Source organism: Ovis aries, chromosome 23 (genome assembly GCF_016772045.2).
Source record: "Ovis aries strain OAR_USU_Benz2616 breed Rambouillet chromosome 23, ARS-UI_Ramb_v3.0, whole genome shotgun sequence".
Classification (NCBI taxonomy): domain Eukaryota; kingdom Metazoa; phylum Chordata; class Mammalia; order Artiodactyla; family Bovidae; genus Ovis; species Ovis aries.
Genome location: NC_056076.1, coordinates 57,685,355 through 57,713,288, shown reverse-complemented (window position 1 = coordinate 57,713,288; position 27,934 = coordinate 57,685,355). Strand labels below are relative to the sequence as shown.

Here is a 27,934-nt window from a genome sequence, read left to right as displayed (position 1 = left end):
GGGGGGTTCAAGAGCGCTGCGGGCAGGGAGGTAGGGGAGCCCTGCCCGGGGGGCTCTCCCTTTCTGCTGGCACAGCAGCACCACCACCATCAACAAATGTCTACAGACCACACTGCCAGCATGCTAGTGCTAGTGAGCTGGGGGAACCAGTGGGCAAGAGCGAGGACTGAATCATCAAAGGTCAACATGGACATTCATGCATAAAGAAGATATGGTACACAGTCACAGAGGAATACTGCTCGGCCATAAAAAAAAAAAAGAATGAGATGATGCCGTTTGCAGCCAGCATGGATGCAGCTAGAGACTAGCATAATAAATGAAGTCAAAAAAAGAAGGACAAATGCCATATGCTACCACACATATGTGGAATCTAAGCTATGAAACAGAGTCAGCGACACAGAGAATAGACCAGTGGCTGCCAAGGGGTGGGGGTGGCGAGGGGTGGACTGGGAGCTTGGGATTAGCAGGTGCAAAGTGGTGCATACAGGATGGAGAAACAAGGTCCCACTGCATAGCACCAGGAACTATAGTCAACATTCTGCGATAAACCAGGAAGGGGAATACGACAAAGAAGATATGTATGTATCTATTCCGGTTGTCATGTATGGATGTGAGAGTGGGACCATAAAGAAGGCAAAACACTGAAGAACTGATGCTTTTGAACTGTGATGCTGGAGAAGACTCTTTCAGAGTTCCTTGGACAGGAAGGAGATCAAACCTGTCTATCCTAAAGGAGATCAACCCTAAATATTTATTGCAAGGACTGATGCTGAAGCTGAAGCTCAAATACTTTGGCTCCCTGATACAAACAGCTGACTCATTGGAAAAAGACCGTGATGCTGGGAAAGATTGAAGGCTGAAGGAGAAGAAGGCAACAGAGGATGAGATGGTTGGATGGCTGCTGCTGCTACTGCTGCTGCTAAGTCACTTCAGTCGTGTCTGACTCTTCCTAATCCCATGGACTGCAGCCCACCAGCCTCCTCCGTCCATGGGATTTTCCAGGCAAGAGTACTGGAGTGGGGTGCCATTGCCTTCTCCGGGTTGGATGGCATCACTGATTAAATGGACATGAACTTGGGCAAACTCTAGGAAATAGTGGAGGACAGGGACGCCTGGTGTGCTGCAGTCTAGGGGGTCACAAAGAGTTGGACATGACTGAGTGACTAAGCAGCAACACACACACACGTATAATTGAGTCACTTAACACATTATAAACCAACTATGGCGGTGGTGCTTTAGTTGCGAAGTCGTGTCCTACTCTTGCGACCCCATGCCAGGCTCCTCTGTCCATGGGATTCTTCAGGCAAGAATACTACTTTAATTAAAAAATTAAAAACTTTTAAAAAAGATGATTAAAAAAAAAAAAGACATTCATGAATGGCCCTTAGCTCAGCTGAGTGGGGATAACACTTTCCCATTTCACCAAGGGGAAGGCTGGAGCAGAAAGGTGCGATACGGACAGGGCATCAAGCATCAGAGAGTGAGCAGGGAGATGCCAGCGCAGCCATCCCCTCCGCCTCAACTACGGGCACAGCTGGAACCAGCACCCCCAGCACCGCTACCACCAGCCGGGCACCCAGCCGCCGTCAGGCATCCATCTGCACCTGGCCAGTACCCGGAGGCAGCATCTCACTCCACTCTCACACATGCTTCTGAAGCTGGCACATGTTTCAGATGAGAAATTGAGAAAAATCAAGCAGCTTGTCCATGGTTAAAAAGGAAGGGAGGAGATGGGAAGGAACACAGGCATCTTTGCTCCAGAATCCAACCCTCTGAGTGCATGGATCCAGCCTGCCCGCAGTATGCTATGCTGACCACCAACAGAGCTGCCCGTAGAAATGTCGAGGGGCAGGAGTTCTCAAAATCCTGCTGAGTTGGAAATCATTATGTGCTGTAACTGCCAATATGACCTAATCTGTATCTTATTTATTTCTGCATTCGGCTGCACCAGCTCTGAGTCGCAGCATGCCGGATCTCTAGTTGCAGCATTCGAACTCATGGTTGGGGCACATGGAATCCATCTCCCTGACCAGGGATCGACCCCAAGCCCCCTGCATTGGGAGCTCAGAGTCTTAGCCACTGGACCACCAGGGAAGCCCGAGGGGGGCTGTTTTAGCTAGCTTATCTTATTTTTTTGTCTAACTCTGGTTGGGGGAACAACCAGACTTGGCCTGTGTCTTTACCTTTAGGGAAGATCACACTTTTGAGATGTTATCTCCTTCTCAACACTCCAAATAACCAGCTGTGTGACCTTGAACAAGTCACTTGAGTGCTCTGAACTTCGATTTTCCTATCTCCCAAATCAAGAGGCTTGGACTAAATCAGTGGTTTTCACACTACAGACAAAGCAGAGCCCTAGTTCTGTGCAACTATTTCAGGATAACTACAGGTCAGAATTTGCACCTTAATCTGTCTTATACATTCGTTTTTCAGGTTAGAATTTTTTTTGGCTGGGGTTCTATACTTAAAAAATTAAAGCCACTGGATTGGTTAGAATATTGTGAATCTCAGAACAATTCGAACTTACTTCTCTTCTTTCATAGTAACAATAGCCTAGTCCATTTTAAGAAAATATGGACTGACTTCCTGAAGATAAAATAGGAAGAGAGAATAAAACTCTACTCTCTCCATTAGAGCATGAAAGCCGAAGTACACAGCAGTGAGTATTAAGAAACCACTCCTGATCATCACTTCAGTTCAGTTCAGTCACTCAGTCGTGTTTGTTTCTTTGCAACCCCATGGGCTATAGTTCGAGAGGCCTCCCTGTCCATCACCGACTCCCGGAGTTTACTCAAACTCATGTCCATCAAGTCGGTAATGCCATCCAACCATCTCATCCTCTGTCACCCCCTTCTCCTCCCACCTTCAATCTTTCCCAGCATCAGGGTCTTTTCAAATGAGTCAGTTCTTCGCATCAGGTGGCCAAAGTATTGGAGTTTCAGCTTCAGCATCAGTCTTTCCAATGAACATTCAGGACTGATTTCCTGTAGGATTGACCAGTTGGATCTCCTTGCAGTCCAAGGGACTCTCAAGAGTGTTCTCTAACACCACAGTTCAAAAGCATCAATTCTTCGGTGCTCAGCTTTCTTTATAGTCCAACTCTCACATCCATACATGACCACTGGAAAACCATAGCTCTGACTAGACGGACCTTTGTTGGCAAAGTAATGTCTCTGCTTTTTAATATGCTGTCTGGGTTGGTCATCACTGGGGTGATATTTTATACGTTACCCACTTCTAACCAACTTACGTACTAGGTATCAAGAGCACATCACCTGAGCAACAGCCAAAGCTAAAGGCACAAGGTGTGGGTGTGCCTGGGGCCAGGCTGAGGATCAGTGAGCCTCGTCACCAGCTTCTTTTCCAATGCTTGTTCACGGTCTTCACCTCCGATGACCTTCATCTGAAGGTGACGCTCTGTGGGAGCGGGGAGAAGACTGCAGCTCCCAGAGGCTTTTTCACACTGATCCACAGAGGCCCGCCGATAAAGGTGGCAGTTCCGGAAGAACCTTCTGCCCTCTGAAGGGTACTTATCAGACCCTCAATCTCTCCACACCTTTACTACAAAAGGTCAGCCAGATCCCAAGGTTGATGGCAGGTTATGCTCGAGGCTTCCCCCTGCCTCGCCAAGAACAGCAGAAAGTCTAGGAAAGACACATAAAGAAGGGGGCCTGCACCTTCTCTTACGGGGAGTAGATATAGGGTATAGCTGAAAAGGTAGAGGGTTCTGGTTTTTTCATGTTACTTCCTACATACCGAAGATTTTTGTTGCTGTTATTAACCATTAATACATAATACTTTTATAAATAGTAAAAAAAAAAAAAAAATCTGGAAGGGCATGGAGGGAAGTTGGCAGGTCTCCTCCACCAGTGCCTGTGACCATCTCCACTGGAGTCTCCAACCTCAACTTCACCAACCCTCTAAGTGACCTTCAGACAGTCACTTAACCACTCTTAACTTCAGGTGGTTTGTCAATGAAATGGGAACGACAATTCCTAACTCAGAGTATCACTGTAAGGATCAGAGGATATTATGTATTAACATGAGTGCCCATTTCAGCACCAAACATGCAGTATAAGTGCCCCATAAATGACAGCCGTAACTGTGATTCTGTTTTTCCCTCTTTCAAGACTTTTGAGGTTCTCAGTTGCTCCTTCCAAGCCCCCTGCTCCTGAGGTGATGGTGGATCTGGCCTGACACTGATCGCCTCGTAGCATAAATGGGTGCCAGCCGAGCATAGCACCTTAAGTATTCCGTGCTTCCTCGTGATTCATGCTTGTGGAAGCCCTAAGGGGATCTGGTGGAGATGAGCAGACCGGTCACCTTATTTACAACAAAGCTCATTGCAATTTACTCTTGACAACCAGTTACTACCCTAGTGGCTGGTGTGCGTACAACTCGGGGCTGGCATTAACGTTCCTCTCTAGGAAGCTCAACGCTTTGTGGATTAGAGAAGACATTCTTTTTGTCAAACCTTTTGTTTTCTCTGCTGCGTACTGAAGCTATTGAGGTATTACATTCTTTCTTTTCCAGTCCTTCCAAGGAGACAAATTGATATTAGGATTCAAATAGCATCCTAGTATTAACTGAGTAGGGCTTCCCTGGTGGCTCAGCAGTAAAGAATCTGCCTGCAATGCAGGAGATGCTGGTTCAATCCCTGGAGCATGAAGACTCCCTGGAGAAGGAAATGGCAACCCACTCCAGTATTCCCGCCTGGCAAATCCCATGGAGAGAGGAGACTGGTAGGCTACAGTCCATGGGGTTGCAACAGAGTCGGACGTGACTTATCGAATAAACAACAACAATAAAGTAACTGAGTACTTGGAGTACTTGCTGTATTCCAGACAAGGACACAGGAATCACAAATAGAAGACACTGGCCCATCTGAATGGGGCACAGAAGCAGTGGCTGGGACACTGTGCCAAGTATTCTGGCACTCAACACTTCAATATAAAGACTGCAGGGCTACAGGCCTGCTCTGATCTTAACCAGGCTCCAAGAATTCAGAGGCGGGTCTCATTCTGCCTTCGTCGCCACTAAGCAAAAACAGCACAGATGAGGTCATTTCTCAGGGAGAGGTGGAAATAAGACTTGCTGGGTTTCCCCGTTGCTCAGCCTCCCAGGACACACTCAACAAGGACCGTTAGGCCTGATGTGTCACTAAGCGGTGACCCCCTCCATCTGAGTCACCCGAGTGCTCTATGATAAACCGCAGAGTGGAAAGGCGAGTGCTGCCACACCAATTACTTGCTCACTTTTCGCAGACTGGTCTCTGATGAGACCGAGGTACTCTTCAAGGAGGCAGGGGAGTGGGGGGAGTGGGGAAGCAGAGATGAGGGCGGGGCTGCCTCCACTGGCCAAGTGCTCTGAGGGTTAGGTTCAGGCTGCGCCACTAGGCCGGACCAGCACTGCCGTGTCCACCGTGTCCGCCAGCTAGAAACCTCTCCTTCCAAGAGGCTGGGCTATTACGAGAACAGTGAGAACAGTCTTCGTTTTTCAACCATGCCTCCTGTGGGAGCACTCCAGCATCACCTGAAGGAAGCAATCATTCTTTCCCATAAAATGAAGTTGCTTAATATGCTGCCAGGACAGTCTGTAAAAATATCCCGTCTTTGTTCCCTGTGAGCAGAGCCGAGCCTAACGTAGCACATTACATAACACTGTAGGTCAAATTTATTTTGACTACCTGACGTATGATGGACAGAGAAGCCTGGTGGGCTACAGTTCGTGGGGTCGCAAAGAGTCGGACACGACTGAGCGACTAACACACAACACATACCTGATGTATGATAGATACACTAAGACTTAGCGAACCCAGAGAAAATTTCACTGGAAAACCTGTTTTGCTGAAGGTTTCTGCATACCTTTCCACTTTTACTATCACAGTCAGTGTTCCATAAGTTACTAGTATCTGTAACAAAGAAATAATGCAAGACACTCACAAACCAATAAGGAAAAATGTTAGCTAGAAACTGTGAGATAATAAATCACATGAATATAGGTGATAATATCAAAACAGAAGCTTTCATCTAACAAGGGGTCACGGATTCAAAAAAGCTAACACTTTCTAAAAAGAGGCAGACATTTTAATACTCTACTACTGCAAAAAAAAAATTATCACAAGTTTTTCTAGAAAGCAATATGGCAGGAGGTATCAAACATTCAAAGAATTGGTGCCTTTGATTCAACAAATCTATTTCTAAGGATTAATCCCAAAGAAATAATCAGAGATGTAGGCAAATATTTATCTGCAAAAGATACTCATTACAGCATCATATATAAGAAAAAATTAGAAGCAACTTTCCAGTCCAAGAAAGAAGTGATTAAATAAATTATGGTGTAATCATCTGCTAGAATATTATAAACCAGAAAATCGTCATTTCAAAGAATATTTTTCACTGGGAAAAATAATCATAGTATAACATTAAGGGATAAGCACGATCTAAAACTGTGACTAATTCTATATATATGCAAAAGTAATTGAGAAAATGGAGCTAAAGTTAGTTGTTCTCTCTAGATGACAACTTTATGAATTATGTTTACTTTCCTCTTTGTGGTTTTCATTTTTTCTAGATTTTCTACTGTGAGCAAGCACTACTTTGCTAAGTACAAAAATTATGAAAATAACAATAATAGTTACACATGTGCTTCAACTATAATATACTCTTCAGCAAGGCACAAAACCTTGTAATTTCAAGGTTAACCTACACCTTAATAAAAAACCCCAAAGAGCTTCAGAAGTTTTTTCCTACCCAGAAAATTGCCTTAAATGGGCGACTACTGAAGATTTTTGAAAGAAATATGCACATACCTTCCAACCCTTGACATTTACTGAAAGGCATAAATTACATTCTGAAATACGTCACTTGTCACCAACACCGACAGTTAGTTGCTCTTAAGTATGTATGACCTTTCAACAAATGCCAGAAAGGAATGGGTCTACTACAGACAAATGCATTTTCAGTTTTGTCCAAGGGAGCTCAAGAGGCATTAGAACTTTATATTATAGCTTAGGTGGAGGCATAATCCTCCCAGACTTGAAAGCCACAGTAATCAAAACAGCATGGTACTGGCACAAAAAAAGACATGTGGATCACTGGGATAGAACAGAGAGCCCAGAAATAAACCCACACACCTTTGGGCAACCAATCTTCACCAAAGGAAGAAAGAATATATGATGGGGAAAAGACAGCCTCTTTGCAAGCAGTACTGAGAAAGCTGGATGGGTGCATGTAAATTAATGAAGTTAGAACTCACCCTCACACTACACACAAAAATAAACTCTAAATGGCTTAAAGACTTAAAGACGTGACATCATAAAACTCCTAGAGGAGCACACAGGCAAAACATTCTCTGACATCAGTCATAGCAACGTCTTCTTGGGTCAGTCTCCTAATGCAGTAGAAATAAAAACAAAAACAAACACATGGGACCTAACCAAACTTCCACACTTTTGCACAGCAAAGGAAACCGTAAACAAAACAACAGCCTACGGACTGGGACAAAATCTTTGCAAATGATGCGACTGACAAGGGCTCAATTCCCAAAATATACAAACAGCTCATACAACTCAATAATTAAAAAAAAAAAAAAGAAAAAATGAGCAGAAGATCTAAATAGACATTTCTCCAAAGAAGACATATAGATGACCAACAGGCACGTGAAAAGATGCACAGCATCACTGATCATTAGAGAAATGCAAATCGAAACTACAATGAGATGTTACCTCACACCCGTCAGAATGGCCGTCATTAAAAGCTGGAGAGGGTATGGAGACAGGGAACCCTCCCACTGTTGGTGGGAATGTAAATTGGTGCAGCCACTGTGGAGCCAATTTTAACAAGCTAAAAGTAGAGTTGCCATATTGACCCTGCAGCCCTACTCCTGGGAATATACTAAAGAGAAAACTATAATTTGGAAAGATCTCTGTTCACAGCAGCACTGTTTACAATAGTCAAGTTACAGAGACAATGTAAACGTCCAGCAACAGATGAACGGATAAAGAGGACGTAGTGCATGCACTCAAGGGAATCCCGCTCAGACAAAAGACTGGACTAATGCCACGTGCAGCAACATGGATGAGCTTAGAGGTTAGCGTGGTCATTGAAGGCAGAGGAGACAGATGCCATATGGCATCACTTACACGTGGAATCTAAGCTATGACACAAGGGAGCGTACTAGCAGAACAGAAACAGACGCACAGACGTGAAGACAAGCATGGTTAGCAAAGGGGGAAGGGGCAGCGGGAGGCAAACAAGCAGACGCAGACCACTCCATACAGAGCGGACAACAAGGGCCTGCTGCACAGCACCGCTTCCCTGCGGCTCTGTCTGTAATGCCGGAGATGCGGGTTGGCTCCCTGGGTTGGGAAGATCCCCCTGGAGAAGGAAATGGCAACCCATTCCAGTATTCTTGTCTGGGAAAGCCCATGGACAGAGGAGCCTGGCAGGTCCCAGTCCACGGGGTGGCAAGAGTCGGACATGACTCACTGACAAAACCACCACCACCACCACTGCACAGCCCAGTGAACTGCCTTCAGTATTCTGCGAGGACCATAATGCGGAAGAATGTGAAAAAGAATGCATGCATGCGTGTAACTGAATCACCTTACACCAGAAGCTAACGTAACACTGTATATCAACTATATTTTAACAAAATGACTTTACAGTTCTGTGAAGCTGCTGAAAAACACACTTTTGGATATCTCCAGAATGATTCTGTTGTCCAGAGCCGCGCCTTCCCCGTCACCCAAGGCTGGAAATAGCTGGTCAGGGTGAACCCTCTCCTCATCCCTTGCCATCTAAAACAAGGTCACTCGGTGGTCCCAACCCTGGATCCCTGGGACCCACGGGGAGCAGGGCGGGGTGGGGAGACAGCAGCACTGTGAGGGAACTGTTTATCTCTGACACAGATATTCACAGTTCTGTTTATGTCTATGCAGATATGCACCAGCTCATGAAAATATTTAAGCTAAAAGAGTTTGCCTTTTTAAGCAACTTTAATTAAAACCAATGTCTCCTTATCTTCTGGTAGTGTCACTATCATGCAGCAGTATAAATATCATTCATTCATGTCCAGACAGCCGCCAAAGGAGGTTGACAGTTGGGATGTGCCTTTATCTCCAGCAGTTTCTCTTACGTGTTTTTCCCATGTATGTGCAATCACAAGAGATTAAGAAAACACTTTTCTTTTATGCTAGTAATAGCTTAATAGAGCCAACAGAGATAGCAACTCACAAAGTCCTAAGGGAACAGGGCACCCAGAAACTGCTCCCTTATTAGAAACTGTTCAGTAACTAATCCCTCAAATAGAGTGTCCCTCATTACAAAGGACTGTGGTGGGCACCAAGGGGGAAGGTCAAAGAGATGGGGGTGGGGGCGAGGTAAACAGATATAGAATCTGCCCTCAAGGAGGCTGTCTACACCTGCTCCAGAGAAACCAAAGTCAGACAAGAGCGAATGCATGTAACGCAGAGGTCACCTTTATGAAAGCTGGCTAGGCAGACATAATAAGAATTCAAAACAGTCATAAATTTTTATGATTATTCTCAGATGATCTGAAATGCAGGGACAATCTTATGAATACAAACAGCAACTTGCAATGTTATTTATTAAATGCTTTCTGACTGCAGAGCATTGTGCTTGGTGCCTTATGTATACATCATCTTGAGTCCTCAGAATGACCTGGTAATAAGCAGCCATGAAATTAAAGGACGCTTGCTCCTTGGAAGGAAACCTATGACAAACCTAGACAGTGTGTTAAAATGCAGAAGCAGCACTTTGCCGACAAAGGTCCGTCTAGTCAAAGCTATGGTTTTTCCAGGAGTTGTATACAGATTTGAGAGTTGGACCACAATGAAGGCCGAGCAACAAAGAATTGATGCTTTCGAACTGTGGTGTTGGAGCAGACTCTTGAGAGTCTCTTGGACTGCAAGGAGACCAAACTAGTCAATCCTAAAGGAAATCAAACCTGAGTATTCATTGGAAGGATTGATGCGGAAGCTCCAATATGCTAGCCACCTGATGCAAAGAGCTGACTCATTGGAAAAGACCCTGATGCTGGAAAGGATTGAAGGCAAAAGAAGTGGGCAGTAGAGGATGAGATGATTAGATAGCATCCCTGACTCAATGGACATGAATCTGAGCAAACTCTGGGAGACAGTGAAGGACAGGGGAGCCTGGAGTGCTGCAGTCCATGGGGTCTCAAAGAGTCAGACACAACTTAGCGACTGAACAACGGCAACAAAGCAGGATGTTAGTAATCCCCGTTTCACGGAGGAAGAAAAGATGATGTCCTCATACGTATGTGCACACGTGAAATGCCATGGAGCTGCTACAATGGGATTGATGAAGTACTTGATGTAGTTGCCTGCACTCTGTTTACAAAGAAAATTTTAAAAAAATAGTCAACCTATATTAGCAAATAAAATTAAACCATAAAAGCAAACACACTTACTGCATTATAAACATATCAAACTATAAAATAGTGTTTATTACCGCATTTACAAGACCATGAGTGATTTCTTTTTCATCTCTCTCTATACTGCAAATGATGGGGATGGTCACTATTTAGACTGGAATGCTGAGGCAGCGAGGTGATACAGCTAGTCCCTATGGCCAGCCTCTCCCACCTCTCCCCCACAGTGAACTCCCACTGCAAGTGGTCCCCCCAAAAATGGCAGCCACCAGAAGGCTCAAGTGACACTTATCATGCTTGCGTCAATATAGCAGGGAGGGGTAGAAAGCACTTCCAACCTTAACATCAGCCTCTAAGAGAACAATCGCCTTCCTTTCCAAGTAACAGAGTAAAGACATCTCAAAGAGCCTTTAAAGAAAGGTATATAAACACCAAGTGGAGTGAAAACAAACGCCCTTCCTTAGCATCCCTGTTACGCATCCTGTGGGTGAAACACGCTTCATCGCCACTGCAACAGGGTCTATTTGTGGGGCCACTGAAGGGATGTTTAGTTACCATGTCCACACTGAACATCTCCTTTATCAACCTTTTAGGGGCTTTTAAAAATCCACTCTGCCAAAGGCCCCAAAGTGTTCTCCCCCATGAACATTTGGGGGGGGGCAATTCAAATCATGCATTTATAAGAAAAATGACCCATTTTCCAATCTGGTTAAGAGAGACTGCACGAAAGCATATCTTCTGAAAATGTAGTTTAAAAATACGTCACAGCACACGCACATCCTCAAATCACAAGCACGTAAACAGCAACTTTTCAGCCACCCGAGTGCTTACAGAGTGTGGAGGGTTTCACTGCCTCCTATGAGTGAATGGCCAAAAGTCGTGATCCACGAAGCGGTGTTTTAAATGCGGATTTCTCAGATTAGAAATGGTATAAGAAAGTTAAAACCACTTTGGACCATTTTCTCAGCATATAGTAGTCCCATCTCTTAATATGCAGTAAACATTACAGACATCATGGAAATCTTTGGCCAAATGAGATCACTATTTCAAATACTATGATCACACATGCCATTAAGTTCAAACTCCCATAAGACAGCTCAGAGGTACTTTTAATCACTTTCTTCAACTTTTATATGAATAGTCATGTTTGTTACCTTCCCACGACTAGTCCAGCATAAAGTGGTGGGTAATAATCTGAACCCTAAGACCCTTACCTCAAGGACTGGGGAAGCCATAACCATAGGAATGTGTACAAAGCTATAATCAAAGGAGTAGGTACTTGTATTCAGACCAAAAATATAGAGAGCTCAAGTTCACCTTATATAAACTTTAAATAGTCCTTAAAGGCTCCGGCTGAACAAAAATCTATATACGAATCATTTTCTCGTTATCTCTTATCACAATCCCACAGACACTGTTTCATGAACAGATATTTGTAAAAAAAAAAAAAAGTGATTTTAAACACGTACAATAAAAGAAGTCGTACTCTTGTTACTTAAAAGAGCACTTGGTCTTTGTCAATAAATTATTTGTGTGTGTTTAATTCATTAAAAAAAAGGTCCCAGAAAAATGTCCAATGGGAAATAAATATACTCACAGGACAATACAGAATCAGCATAATATATGCCTGCTTTCAAATTTACCATACAACTAAATTCATATTTCATCTTCTGCTTTCACTGATGTTAAATATTTATGTAGGTATCCTACTTACTTATGTAACTGGAATAATTAACATAACCCTAAAGCTGTAAGTTTTCAAAGACCAAGTTATGCCTAATATAGTTGTAAATTCCCTTACCAAATGCTCCACAGAATTAATTCCTGCCTAGAGAAGTGTTACCAGCTGGAAAATACTCATGTGAAGTGTTTAGCACCAAGAGTGATAGACTTGTAGCAGAAGTGAAGGGGGCAGGAATTCCAAGAGGTTGTTCAGGCAGGAACTCTGCAGGTGGGGCAAGCATGTTAGTAAGAGAAGCATAGAGGAGTCTCAAGGGAGAGTTCACTATGCAGGACTCTCCCATGTCACCATCCCCTGCCGGCAAGAGAATCCCGGGCTGGTTGATAGCAGGCTTGAATCTAAGGGGTTCTATGGGTCCTAAAGAACTGTGGGACCTAAATGCTCAATCTTCCCCAAAGAAGATCTTTGAAAACCAGAGTCCGATCTTACTATTTAAGCAGTATGTTGGGCTTCCCAGGTGGCACCAATGGTAAAGAACCCGCCTGCCAGTGCAGGAAACCCAAGAGACTCGGGTTTGATCCCTGGGTTGGAACGATCTCCTGGAGGAGGGCATGGCAACCCACTCCAGTGGTCTTGCCTGGAAAATCCCATGGACAGAGGAGCCTGGCGGGCTGCAGTCCATGGGGTCACACAGAGTCGGACACGACTGAGCATCTGAGCACAATAAGCAACATGTGCTCTATACTGTAGCAGAAAGAGAGAGGAAATGTGCTCAACCTGGGGACTGTCCAGGCCAGAGAAGGCAGTCCACACGGGGCACAGGGAGAACCACCACATAAGACGTCTTGCGTCGCAAAGAATGTGAATCCTAGGACAGATGAGGAGGTTGCTGAGATTTATCATGGAAACATTTCTTTAAATTCAAGTATAGTTTTGGGGCTTTCCTGGTGGCTCACAAGTAAAGAAGCCGCCTGCTAATGCAGGAGATGCAGGTTCCATCCCTGGGTCGGGAACATCCCCTGGAGGAGGAAATGACAAACCCACGCCAGTCTTCTTGCCTGAAAGATCCCATGGACAGAGGAGCCTAGTGGATTACAGTCCACGGAGTCGCAAAGACTCAGACAAGACTTAGCAGCTGGGAGAGGGTGGGATGATTTGGGAGAATGGCATTGAAACATGTATCTATCATGTAGGAAACGAATCGCCAGTCTATGTCCGATGCAGGATACAGCATGCTTGGGGCTGGTGCACCGGGATGACCCAGGGAGATGTTATGGGGAGGGAGGTGGGAGTGGGGTTCATGTTTGGGAACGCATGTACACCCGTGGTGGATTCATGTCAATGTATGGCAAAACCAATACAGTATTGTAAAGTAAAATAAAGTTTAAAAACAAAAAAAAAAAAGGCTTAGCAGCCAAACAACAATGATAGTTGCCTTATAATGTTGTGTTAATTTCTGGTGTTACGGCAAAGGGATTCAGTTATAAAACATACAACAGTTTGCCTCTGTTAATCCCCAACTCCCAATCCATCCCTCCACAACCCACCCTTCGGTAACCACAGATCTGTATCATTGAAACATTCAAATATTCCCCATAAGTGCCTCCTCCCCCTTCTTAGAACAGTCTCCTGCCCACCTTTTGCCAGGGACCTGTGGAAGGCTTATTCATTCTTATGCTCATTTGGCAGGACCTACGCTCTGGTGGTGTTTGCTCACAGTAATGATTAACTAGAACAATCTGGAACATCTCCGCATACCCTCCCTGTCATACGTGCACTCAGACAAGGCCTCCGCTACGATGCAGACGTGTGGCTGCCAGCGCCCAGCGTCACCGCAGCAGCCGGGCTGCCTGTAGAAGGCCTGCCGACGCGAGGAATTCCCGCGAAGAGGTTCTCACCACGTGCGCGCGTCAGGGCCGCCTGGCGGGCTGGGCCCAAGCCCCGAGTTTCTGATGCAGATCTGAGGCTCGACCTGATAACCTGCGCTTCTAACAACCTGCTCACCTGGCACCTCAGTTTAGGAAGCATGGAGGTTCTGCCTTGTCTTCCTTCCTTCTCCAGGACCCAACGCAAGGAGCCCATTGAACTCAGTGCCTGTCTGTCTCCAAGCCTTCACTCCTGAGAGGATGGGCGGAGCAGACAGACAGCCTCCTCTCAGCTGGGCATTGAGGGCTCTGCCTGTCCTGCTGGGCATCCCCTGGCCACTGGCCACTGCCCACACTTCTTGGAGTCACAGGAAGGGCAACTTACAAGGCCGATCTGTAATTACAATTTACAGTTGGCGCTGCGTTGTTTTGTTCTGTTCGACGTGGGGGGGTGGGAGCTGAGTAAAGGCAAGTCAGTTCTGGTCCATTTTTAAGAACCACCACCTTGTAGCAAGTACCCTGTAATTATAACAACTCATCAGGAACTCCGCTCTAAAGGAAACAGGGCGGACCTCCCTTGCAATCCAGTGGCTGGGAATCTGCCTGCTGGTGCAGGGGACATGGGGTTTGATTCCTGCTCCGGGAGGATCCCACATGCCTCGAGGCAACTAAGCCCAGAGCCACAACTGCCGAGCCCTCCCTCAAGAGCCTTCCAGCCGCAACTTCACCCTGAAGCCTGTGCCCTGCAAATAGAGAACGGCCACCACTCACCACAAGCAGAGAAAGCCCGCGTGCAGCATCGGAGACGCAGCACAGCTAACAGGACATAAATACATGCTTTTTAAAAATAAAGGAAATGAGGCAAGGGGACAAATTCTGAGGCCCTCATCAGTTTGTTCTGAGTCCGGTGGACAGTAATACCCACTCATTTAAAAGTCAAACCAACTCAAACTTCTTGCAAAGATTCATTTGTCAGATGTTCCTGGCGGTTCAGTGGTGAAGACTCTGAGCTTCCAACATAGAGGGCTCAGCTCGGATCCCTGGTCAGGGAACTAGACCCATGAGCAGCACCACACGCACACACAAACGTACATTCATAATTGCTCTTAATTATATTTCTTTAAAAAAAAAAAACACTATCTCCCTCCACTCTCCCAATTTATGAAGTCAGCAGCCTAAAACAACAGGTAAGCAGACACCGAATCACATTAAGTCACCAAGGACTCTCCAAGTCACCACTGTGGCTCCGGAGTCCATCCCTCGGTTCACTTCACCTGTGCCCTCAGGATGCAAAGACGCAACGCTGTTCCAGCAGAAGGACTTTGAACTCGATGCCAAAGTGGACCCAACACTGAGCTGCATGGAACTAGAAAAGAGGGCGAATTCTAAGGCAGATGACTACTCAGGGAATTCAGCCTTTATTAACTACACAGGGAGAAAAAGATACTTTTAATTAACTGTGGAAGAGCCCTGGGTTCTCAGAGCACAGAGTGTGTTTGACATCTGCTCTGGGTGCTGAAGAATTGATGCTTTTGAACTGTGGTGCTAGAGAAGACTCTTGAGAGTCCCTTGGACTGCAAGGAGATCCAAGGAGATCAGGAGATCAGCCCTGGGATTTCTTTGGAAGGAATGATGCTAAAGCTGAAGCTCCAGTACTTTGGCCACCTCATGCGAAGAGCTGACTTATTGGAAAAGACTCTGATGCTGGGAGGGATTGGGGGCAGGAGGAGAAGGGGACGACAGAGGATGAGATGGCTGGATGGCATCACTGACTCGATGGACGTGAGTCTGAGTGAACTCCGGGAGTTGGTGATGGACAGGGAGGCCTGGCGTGCTGCAATTCATGGGGTCGCAAAGAGTCAGACACGACTAAGTGACTAAAGTGAACTGAACTGGGTGCCGGGAAGCTCTCAGGACCCCTGGACATCCGAGACAGACACTGCTGAGACCCCTGGTGCTGGGGGGGTGTCTCAACCACAAAGGTCTCCAAGAAGGAGCTGCCATGCAGATGAGTGAACAACTGGGCCAACAGGGGCCAACCTTCCTGGGTGGGCAGGGCACGTGGTGTGAGGAGGAGTCCAAGGACAGCTCACCAGCTCCTGCACACAGAAGTGTTGAGCTCTCACCCAAGCGTTCACTACATGCCAAGCGCTGTCCTAGACTTTCCGTATGGTCCTTCCTTTAACGTAGCTAGGAACATTCTAGACTTCTCAGGGATGGGGGTGATAGTGGTACCAGAGGTACCTCGGGGGCAGACCCTGAGTCCAGTTCAGTTTTCACTAGAAGACACTGTCTTTCTTCTTCCAGGCAAGCTTTCAGAGGGGGCTAACACAAGACTTGGCACTCTCTCGAGTCTCAAGAGGCGGCCCCCAGGTGCCAGCTGCTCAGCAAAGCAGCTGCCGGGCCACCGGAGAGCCAGGAGGCCAAGGTCCTGAAACTGGCACCAGCCTGAACACAGCAAGAAGGGACCAGTGAAACCGTTCCCTGGGTTACAGGCTCCACTGGGTCCCCTCAAAATGGTGTGTGAGCCTAATCCCAGAGCCTCAGAATGTGACCTTATGAGAAAAAAGGATCTTCACAGAGATAGTCAAGTGAAGAGGAGCCCTTCGGGTCGGACTCTAATCCAGTCTGACCGTACCCTCAGCAGCGGGGAAAACCCGGGCAGACGCGCACACCGGCCTGAAGACACAAGGGAGGCGATGGTCACGTAAGCGGAAGGGTGCTAACAAGGACCGCTTCCAACACCAGATGAGGGAAACTCGAGGAAGTTCTCCCTGACCCTGGGGACAGCATGGCTCTGATTTCGGATCTGCGGCCTCCAGAACTGAGGCAACACAGTTCTGTTGTAAGCCACCCTGTTCGTGGCACTTCACTCTGGCAGCTTTAGGAACAAGGCATCCTTTACTGGAAACCCCAGAGGCCAACTATGTTCCAGAACTCTGACCTTCTTTCTCATTTTAGATGGTCCTGACTATTCAAGTTACTGTATAACAACCCCAATGGGGGTCTGGGGACAGGACCCACAGCCAAATATGTATAAATACTTGTATTATGTGTTTTACATAAAACCAGGAACTCTCAAGTCCACTGAGGTCAGGGTTTGCCACCAAATGAGTTTCCTACAAACCTACAACGACGTTTTCTTTCCAGGGCTTTTGGGATCTTTGAACTGCATGGGATTATGGACCCGTACTAAGTTCAATTCCTAGGTCGGGACTATCCCCTGGAGGAGAGCATGCCAACCCATTCCAGCATTCTTGCCTGGAAAATTCCATGGGCAGAGGGGCCTGGTGGGCTACATTCCATGGGGTCTCAAGGAGTCAGATATGATTGAGTGACTGAGCATGCATACTAAGCTGTAGAGCAATACTTAAAATATGTTGATGCTACCTTGCCTACCACAGACTGCCCTCTAAAGCACAAAGAATGCCTGCGAAATCCTCGAATTGCTCAGGCAAACATAAAAACACTTCCCAACTCTCAAATAAGTTGGCCAAATATTTAAAGTTCTGTCTTCAAGGCTACTAAACACACACACAACCACCAGAGACTTGACCTTTCCATGATGGTGAGTCCTGCACAACATCACCATAAGGCTTTTTAGGACAGAATTTCAGAAGAGCTTCACAGCCTTATGACCGGAAGGAAAAGCTACAGTCAACTGGAGGAGGGCTGGCTTATGACAAAGCCCCGCCCCACGGCAGGAAGGCATGCAGCACGTTTTCCCAGTTACCCAGGCAGATACAGGGCAGGTCCTCGCATTTGGGCCCCCACGGCCCATGTGTTGTCAAGAAGAGAATTTACAGAAGAATGAAGTCTTCATCAGCAGTAAAAATCTTGACTGATCTCACCAGCATGAACAGCACATTTTCAAAGCAGGATGAACAAGGAGATTTTTCTCTGCATTCAGGTATTTTACAATCCTCCCTTCAGGTACCATGTTGGATGAGACTGGATACCAAAGGATCTCTAAAGAGAGCCTGGGGTAGGTTCTAGAATTAGAGAAGCTGTGTTTCGTACCCACACCATGCCCACCTTGTCAGGGTGTTATAGCTTATGCTACAAGAAGACTTTGCTTTATGGATATATGTTTCTCCCTGTCCCTGTGACCCTAAAGGAGAAAGTACCAAATCATCATGGGCTAAGGGCACCAAAGACAGATTAAGACTATCTATGTAGAATAAAATGCAACTTTCCCAGAATAATTATGGAGGTCAGATCTCTGGTATACTGAAACTTGTTTCACTTTTGCCCCATGCTTAATCCATCAGTGATGAGAGACACGTCTTAATACATCTTTTGTTACCTGAACGTTATTGACCAGAGACGTTTCAGTACTCACCTCCATAACAAATGGCTGGCCATAAGCACTAGCTTCTGCAAAACAGGACCCGTCAGTAATGAGTTAAGAATTTCTATTAGGCAATAAGTACAGAATCCAATTAAACTACCTTGTCAATAACAGCCACATGTGTTTGATTCCCCAGATACACCAATCTACTACCTTCAAAGTTGTTAGCCCACTCATGCCTAGTGCCTACTCGCTTATGGGAGATCCTTTCTCTTTTCTCCCCTTCCTCCTGTGGAAATGCTTGATCCTTCCAGGCTCCAGGCAGCCAGTACCCCCTCCTCATCTTCCTAGAACAACGCCCTGTAATAACCAGCCTCTCTGTGCTCCGCATTCCGACAGTTGTGGCTGTGGAGGCCACTCCTCTGCGGTGACTTACGTGCCTTTCTGTATTGATTGTCCTTTTTCGAGTGTGTAAATCTTGACACTCTTAAATTAGGTGCACGTCTCTTACGGCCCATATCTACTTCTTAGGCTAGACTGCATTTTCCATAGGACCTTGCAGAAAACACACCCTCAGTAAGTATTCCTTCCTTCCTTGACCTCCTACTCATCATATGACAGGGTAACTTCTCCCCAGGGTCACACGTTTGGAAAGGTTTTCTTGCCTCAGCTGCCAAAACATGGAATTCTCATCACATACCTGATACTGATCAACTAGACACATAATGTGTTTTCCATGCAAAGTCTCCTTAATTAAACTTCCTTTATTTTCTTCACTTTTCCACAATGTGGGAGCCACAGGGTCCTTTCCTACATTGTCCTGAGTTATAAGCTCAAACTCAAAGACATAAGAAAACAAAACAAAATAAAAAACTCTCACAGTGAACCTCATTTTCAGCAATAAAACTACCTAATACCCCAAACTAACAGCAGTGCGGCTTCCCTGGTGGTTCAGAGGGTAAAGCGTCTGCCTGTAGTGCAGGAGACCTGGGTTCGATCCCTGGGTGGGGAAGAGCTCCTGGAGAAGGAAATGGCAACCCACTCCAGGATTCTTGTCTGGAGAATTCCATGGACGGAGGAGCCTGGAGGGCTACTGGGTGGCCGGGGGCAGGGGGGTGTCACAAAGAGTTGGATTGAGCGACTCCACGAATGCCAAACTAACAGTATGAATCACCTTTGATTAACAAAACCAAAACCTTTTAACAAATGAATTATGCAACTGACACACTCTTGTATGAGAAAGTTAAATATTGAAATCTAAAGGACACAAAAAATGTTAATGGCTGGGGACTAACTTAGGGAGATGATAACAGTTAATTCCAAACACCCTGATTACACTGTTGATAAGCACTTATAAACTGGAGAGTTCATATTTTTAACATGTATCACTAGCTCATTATGCACCATTATGAAATTTTTATTCCAACTGTACAAGTTCTCAGTATTTTTTTCCCATGCTTTTGTTATCTGCCGCTGATCTTTTCCCCAAGCCTGAAAAGGTTTCCTTTCAAAATGAAGACGCGTAAATCTCAACGTGGATGTGAATTTTCACACCCCAAACTCTTAAACAGTTTTTAATAAAAGCACATAATTGAGAAAACATTCATTGTAATTAGCCTCAGAATCTTTTATTGTAGTGCAGCTGATTTATGACCCTGGATTAGTTTCAGGTGTAGAACAAAGCGATGCAGTCACATAACGTGTTGGGTTGGCCAAGAAGTTTGCCTCACAAGGTGTTACAGAAAAACCTGAACCAGCATTTTGGCTGTGTGTGTGTGTGTGTGTGTGTGTGTGTGTGTGTGTGTGTGTGTTCTTTTGCAGATGCTTTTCCATTATAGGTTATTACCAGATATTGAATATAATTTCCGTGCAGCTGACACGGATGGTATCATCCAACAATGATCACAGTCGCATCAAATATCAGCCACTTGTGGATGCGGCTGGAGTCACCACGAAAGCGAAACGCGCCCTCTCTCTTCACTGGGTCACTGGGGGGAAGGGGGTTAGATGACCCCAAGCAAGGTGAGCGTGTAGGTAGCACGTTCCTCCTTACAAACGACCATCAAGCCCTACCCAGACTGCGATCTGAACTCGAGAAACAGCTCTTCATCCTAGCCAAGTGCCACATATTAGCTGTTGATTAGATTTACACTCCGTATATTCTACAGTCTGCAATTTTGAGAAAACTTGAAAAGCAATGAGGTCCTATAGAGAACACAGAAGAAGAAACAAACCCTCTGCTTTTACGTGATTGGCAAAGAAGTTCTACAAAAGGGCTCCGAGCACTCTGCCAGGCAAAGCAATCACCTGAGGACTCTGTGTTAATGCTTTGTGCTTAAGGAAGTGTGAGGTTATTTCTCACAAGCTCCCAGGCGATACTGCTGGTGGGTGTAGCAAGGCTCTAAGGGTGATTAGAACACAGCACTCAGGAGTGAACCGCAGGTGTGGACAAGCACGTGCGTCTCATATGAAGAACTGAGACCAGGACACCCAGGCCGGAGAAACACATGTTATATGCTGTCCCCCCACCCCCCCCATTTTATCTTCGACCTCTTTCACTCTACAGTGCTCGCTGGGTGGGCTCACATCCGCTTCTTCTCCAAGACTGGTAACAGCGAAGGGGTGGCCAAGTCGCCTGCAGCTGGTCCCTAGAGCTTGAGCACCAAAGAAAACAAAGGAACCTTCTGGCCATCCCAAGCCAGTGGTGACATGCCTCACGGAGGAAATCTGCCACAAGCCTCATCTCTTCCAGTCCACGTCTTCTTTATGCAGCCGAATGACAACCCGATCGCCCAAGCCACACCCATGGGAACGTGGTTCTTGGTAACCTCAGAGATAAAGTCCAGACGACCGTGGCACCCACAGTCTGCCCGGCTCTGGCCTCTGCCTGCCCCTCGGAGGTCATCTTCCGTGTGCCTTGCACATTTAGCAAACACTATGCTTTTCCTCCTCTCCTGGAAATGTCCTGATCCCACCACGCCTGCACCGACCCTCACTCAACCTGAAAGACTAGCTCAGCTGTCTTTGAGAAGGTTTTTTTAATGCCAAACCCACGCCCACTGGTAGAAGACAACCAGTACCGCCGTGGCTTACCTGCGTGACCGTTACTGGGACGGGTCTAGGAGCGACTTGCAAATGGGGCCATGTCTTGGTCACTCGCATATACGACATGGGTTCAGTGATGACCCAAAGGCAGATTAGGCATGGAGGGTGAGGTGAGAGGGTGGGCAACTGTGAGCTCTGTCGTCAGCAGAGACTGTAAAGTGTCACCGTGCGTACCGAGCACGGAGAATGTGCACGGACAATGTACACGGAGCACGGAGAATTCATGGGCTAGGCGACGGCCATCTCTATGAAAGTATGATACTGCCCAAACTGGGGTACTTCGGATGGAAATAGAACAGCCTCGCTCACAATCTCTGTTTTCTTTTTTTTCCTCATGCCATGACTGAAACAAAGAAATCCAGTAGTAATGGAGCAGAAGCTGAAAGTGAAGGATACCTGCTCTGAGGGGGTTTGAACAGGAGGCAATTAATAAAGGATTCAGGTTAAGTAAAACCACAGTGGAGCATGCGACCGCAGCGTGCTGAAGGTTGAAAACCAGAGTGGCAATTAGGCAGGGAAAACCCACAGGAGGTAAAACACTCTTCACGTCGGTGAACAGCTTGTAAGGAGCTCTATGGAGCTAGTCCCCGGGGGACCAGAGATCTCTGTGTAACAGAAGCGGGGGACTCGACCCTGATCCGTGGGAAAAGCCTGTGGGAAAGGCTGGTGATGAGACCTCCAGAGTCACGAGAGCCACCCAGCCAAGTCCATTTTGCTAACGCCTCAAGATGGTATAAGGCGAGCTCCAGACAACTCCCCTCTAGGGACTGACAACTCAGAAGAAATCACAGCCCCCAGATGACTAAGTCAGGACTCCAAGGACACCCAGAGGCTCCCTCCATAGCCCATCCAAAGGCATGAGCGTCTGGTTTCCTCTCTGCTCCTTCTCTCAGCCCATTCACTGAGCACCTACTATGCCTCGGGCATTGGTCCAGGCACCTGCGATTCACCGGGGAAGAAAGGATTTGTTTTCTTTGTGAACGTCACCCTCCAGCAAGGGGAGACAGGTGGTAAGCAGACTACAAACACTAAAGAGATAAGAAACACAGTGACTTCCCTGGTGGTCCAGGGGCTAAGACTCCCCTGTGCTCCCAATGCAGGGGGGTTCCTAGTCAGGGAACTAGAAATGCAGGGGGGTTCCTAGCCAGGGAGCTAGATCTTGCATGCCACAACTAACAGCTTGAATGCCACAACTAAAGATCCAAGATCCCACGAGCTACAACTAAGACTGGGCACAGCCAAATAAATGAATAACTTTTTAAAAAGACACACAGCAGGCAAAGAGGACTGACATTGGGAGGTGGAGGCAGGCACTGATTGTTGTTCAATTGGATGGTCCTGGAAGCTGTCTGAAAGGGTGATTTTTTTAATAACTTGAAGGAAATGACAAATTATTAAGTGGGAGACCCTCACAAAAATTTAACAATTGCACATTTGACAAAGATAGGGGTTTTTTTTTTTTCCTCCTCCTTTAATGGCTGTCCTGGTTTAGTTGATTTAAGGCAACATAGCAACATAATTGGGGGCTTCCCTAGTGGCTCAGGGGTAAAGACTCTGTCTACAATGCAGGAGGCCCAGGTTTGATCCCTGGAGCAGGGCGTCACAATCCACTCCAGTCTTCTTGCCTAGAGAATCCCATGGACAGAGGAGCCTGGTGGGCTGCTGTTCGTAGGGTTGCACAGAGTCAGACACAACTGCAATGACTAAGCAGCGGCAGCAGCAACGTCACTGCGGGCAGGTGCCCTGGAGTAAGGCACCAGGTTTGTTTCCTGGAGCTGCCACCCACACTGGGAAATAACCAGATGCCACGATTGCTGCCCATTGAGCTCACCAAGAGGAGAGCGAAAAAGCTGGCTGAAAGCTCAACATTCAGAAAACGAAGATCATGGCATCTGGTCCCATCACTTCATGGCAAATAGATGGGAAACAGTGACTGACTTTATTTTTCTGGGCTCCAAAATCACTGCAGATGGTGACTGCAGCCATGAAATTCAAAGATGCTTGCTCCTTGGAAGGAAAGCTATGACCAACCTAGACAGCATATTCAAAAGCAGAGACATTACTTTGCCAACAAAGGTCCATCTAGTCAAAGCTACGGTTTTTCCAGTAGTCATGTATGGATGTGAGAGTTGGGACTATAAAGAAAGCTGAGCGCCAAAGAATTGATGCTTTTGAACTGTGGTGTTGGAGAAGACTCTTGAGAGTCCCTTGGACTGCAAGGAGATCCAAACAGTCCATCCTAAAGGAGATCAGTCCTACATGTTTATTGGAAGGACTGATGTTGAAGCTGAAACTCCAATACTTTGGCCACCTGATGCGAAGAGCTGACTCATTTGAAAAGACCCTGATGCTGGGAAAAATTGGAGGGGGGAGGAGAAGCGGGCGACAGAGGATGAGATGGCTGGATGGCATTACCGACTTGATGGACATGAATTTGAGTAAACTCCGGGAGTTGGTGATGGACAGGGAGGCCTGGCGTGCTGCGATTCATGGGGTCGCAAAGAGTCGGACGCGACTGAGCGACTGAACTGAATTGAATCTCACCAAATGGTAAGGGGGGCTTTCCAATCCTATACTTTCAAGATAGCAGTAATTTACAAGGCTTGGTTCTATAAAATGCTAAAATAAATTCTGACTTAAAAATGAGAGTTCAGTATTGGACGTCACTTAACTCGACAGGGCCCCATGTGGCAAAGAACAAAACTTGTGTCACACCAGCGGTGCGGCCACAGGACCGACCCTTTGCTTCTGTATCCAGGCTGCCACATGTCTGAGAGGGCGGAATAACTCGTCCCTCCTGGACTACTCCAATGATGTGCCTGTCCCTGGCTTCCAACATTGGCAAGAAAAGATAAGCATGCTAGGTGAGTGGAAATATTTTTTTCCAGGAAAACAACTTTGCATTCTGGTCTATAAGATAAATGGCAGCATTGTCCCTTCTGAACACAATAACCTGTAACCTTCTACGGGGAGGAGTTGGCAGAGCCTTTTTAAAGCAGGTTTTCTGACCACTATCCCAGTGTCGGCCACAACTTCCAAATGAACCAAAAGACAGTCGTACTGGAAAATGTTAGAAGCTGCCTCGTGAGACAGCGACTGAGGAAAAAAAAGAAAGGCTTGTCCGCCCATGCCATTGTTGTTCCCTTGCTTGGTTATCACACTGACATGTTCCCTTGGTGACTGTCGGCTGCAGCTCCCTTCAGATGCCGTGTGGCCCACGGCCCGGGCACCAGTGTACACCTGGCCCCTCCTGCTGCCCCGGGCCTCTCCAGCACCCGGCTCCCGAGTGGGCACCCCCAGGGGCTCCGTGCACCCTTGTTGAATAAATAACTGAGCCTCACCACAAGACTGGGAAGCCACTTAGAGACTTACTGGTGCACTCTTCACCCGGAACTCACCAACTGCTTTTTCTTTCCTTCTCTGCCCACACTTCTCCCCTCCCCTAAAAAAGCAGCAGCCAAGCCAGATACAGAGCACAGCGAAAGGGCGACTTCAGGATGACGCAGGTGGCACCTCGGCTGGGCAAGCGCAGGAGGCCTGCAGCTCTGGGCCGGGGAGGGGCAGGCCGTGCCCCACCTGCCAGCACGCCTCTGAGTCTCACTGTCTGCGGGTCTCAGCCTTAAGCGGCTTATTGCCTAACTAAGATGCTGGATTTGTCATCAAAGCTTTCTGTGCTGTGTCATGCTCCAAATCTAATTTTCCCCATAACATCCCTGCAGTGGGTGATGCCCCATCTCCTGGGGTGTGCAGGTCCCCGGAAGTGACTGGGCCCCGTTTCGGTCTTCTCACTCTCATACTCTCTCTGACAGGCATACTTTTTAGCTGACGTAATCGTCCTAGCCGTTAAATTCTTTATTTCCTTCAGAAACAGGGCTCCTCTGGCATGCAAGTGCACGCACACACAGGGAAAAATCACTGTGTGGACTCCCTGTGAATGAACAAAGAATTGAAAAACAATTTTTTTAACTGGCTAATGAAATTGGGAAACATATTTTTCCCAGTCTGCTTAATCTCACCAATCAATTAAATGTTAACTGTCTTTGATGGCCATCCCCACTCAGCTCCATGCTTAAGGGTGGCTAAAGTATGTATTTAAAAAGAAAATCAACCCAGTGAAAACAAGAATGAGAAGGGGGAGAAACAGTCAGCCTTTTAAAAAGAATCTGAGCTCCACAAAAACTGCAACTTGGAAGCGAAAAAGAGGTCTCCAACACAAAGATACTTAATAAATATTTGGTCAGGGACAGACTCAAATAAGAAGACAAATTATTCTAAACGAATGAACAAGGATACTCAATAGCCTTGTCGATGAGTTAAGATAGCCACACAAACGTATTACCAGACAGGTCAGTGTCCTTCAGACACACCACTCACGAACCTCACATGCAATCACGCCCTTGAAAACCTCAACACAACAGGGCAAGAAAGAAAAAGTGGGAGACATTAAAATTCCTTAAAGCCCACCACACTCTTTCCTCTAACAAGGCTGGAGACTTCCGTGAGTCTCAAGCTTGTCTACACAGTATGGCAGATCTTGGCCAAAAATCAACTCGCCAAGCCTGTTAATTGAGCTGCAGGTTCAAACCAAATCCCGGCCCTGGAAAACGTTCCCAAAGGTCCCAGCCCCAGGGCCGTCGCTGACCTCTGCTCCAGAATCTGTGACCAGATGCCCTCTGTAATATGACGAGGTTTCCAGTCATTGACCTGAGTCAGAGGTGCTTTATAATCACATGTGATCCCGTCACCCGCAGAGGGCGGATGAGTAATAGTGAAGCGAGCAGGACAGCTTACATCACTGCAAGTGGTGATTTTTAAATGTGTTTCTATTCAACCCCAGTTACCCGACTAGAATCCATCATCTCTGAGTTGCCACTTAGTCTGGAGCGATGACCGCTAACTGCCTCTGGGAGGACATGCCCTGTCACACGTCCACGTGCCGTTCCAAACATTTCCACGGACGCCTCTGTTTTCCAGGAGTTGTCTTCTGGGCTGATGTCGGGGGGGAGAGCTGGAATTCTCCCTTTTCCCCAGTAACTGCTTCTAAGATGAGTCAGCGGCTCACGTCGGTCTCAGCTGAGAGTCCAGCTGGTGGTTTACCTGTTTTGGCTGATGCGGTTTTGGGGACAACACCAAAGCAGGAAGGAGTTTCCCTAAGATCTAGACCTCGGGCCTCAGAAACGAAGCTGTCTTTGACTCCAGGTGGGCAGCTGGGGGGCTCGGTCAGGCAGGCCCAAGCCCCAAGTCCTGGCCAGCGGGTGTGACGGCGCCTGCGACCCGCGCCCACACTGGACGCTGAGAAAGCCAGGCTGCGCTGGAGGGCACACAGACACGGGCCGCAGGTGTGTCAAGGGACCATCTGTGGAATTCGGAGCCGCTGAAAACACCTGAGAAGCTGGGCTTCGGGCATCACCGAGGAGGTGAATGACCTCAGGAGCCCCTGGGATCTGAGGGGAGAGACCAGTCCACCTGGAGAACCAGAAGCCCTTGACAGGGGCAGCGCGTGAAATCACGGCTAACTCAACACCCACGAGGGAAGCAACCACAGGGAGGAACAGGCTTCTGCCCAAGCGAGGGGAGTGACCACCTAAAAATCTATTTGAAGCCCTCAGAGGTACAAACACTGTCTGGAAAAAAATTCAGAAACACAAAACATCCCTCCCACCCCAGGGCCACCGCCATAACCCCAAAGTCTTACCAACCGCCTCTAAGATACTGTCAGTAAGGACAGAGGGCTCCCCACACCCACCAAACAAACCACTTTAGAATAAAGTTCTTATATTCCTCAAGTAGCAAAGCCCTACATTCTGCTCCTGCCTTCGTTTGATATCTTTTCATTATTCTCCAGGGTAATAAAAGAATGTCCTAACAGTGTTTTTTAACATAGGTATATATGTATACCTATGGCTGATTCATGTGAGGTTTGACAGAAAACCACAAAATTCTTTCAATTAAAAAATAAAACAAAAATAGAAAAGAAAAAAACTCAACATTTAGTTGCAGTACAAGACTCCAAAAGATATAAAACAAAACCTTTAAAACAAAACACAAAAATACACTGTACGTGAGAATCATTCCCACTGCTTTTCTCTGGTCCAAAGAGAAGGCATTTCTTTTTCCTCTCTTACTTTCACCATCGTCTTTCTCAAATCCCCATGGGAATGGCAGTTCCCCTTTTCCTCCTCACAAATATGTAAAGCGGGCGGGGGAGGCACCACTACACAGGCTCTTTAAATTCCCTCTCACAGTTTCAGTGGTTTGCTTTTTTTTTTTTTTTTGATGGGCACCACCTAACTCAAACATATGCAAACATCATGCTTCACAAGGGGAACAAAACAATAACTCAACTTTGGCTATTGGCTTGGCTATTTCATTTGCTGGTACCTTTTTTCTTTAATCGTCTTAAACAACATTTAATATTCGGTACACTTTTTTGAAAGTAACCTGGCTTGTTAATAAAAAGGTGCAACCTGCACTCCAATTCGTTTTAGCAACATACCAACATACACGAGCTGGCTAACAGTTTATGAATCATCATCAAATGAGACAGTAAAGAAACAAAACTCACGTGTTAATCGT

General features: G+C 46.6%; 1 protein-coding gene across 7 annotated transcripts in view; it reads right to left on the bottom strand.

The window, feature by feature from the left end:
• Positions 1-27,934, bottom strand: part of NEDD4L (NEDD4 like E3 ubiquitin protein ligase) — a 370,632-nt gene that overhangs the window by 162,376 nt on the left and 180,322 nt on the right. The window lies entirely within an intron of this gene.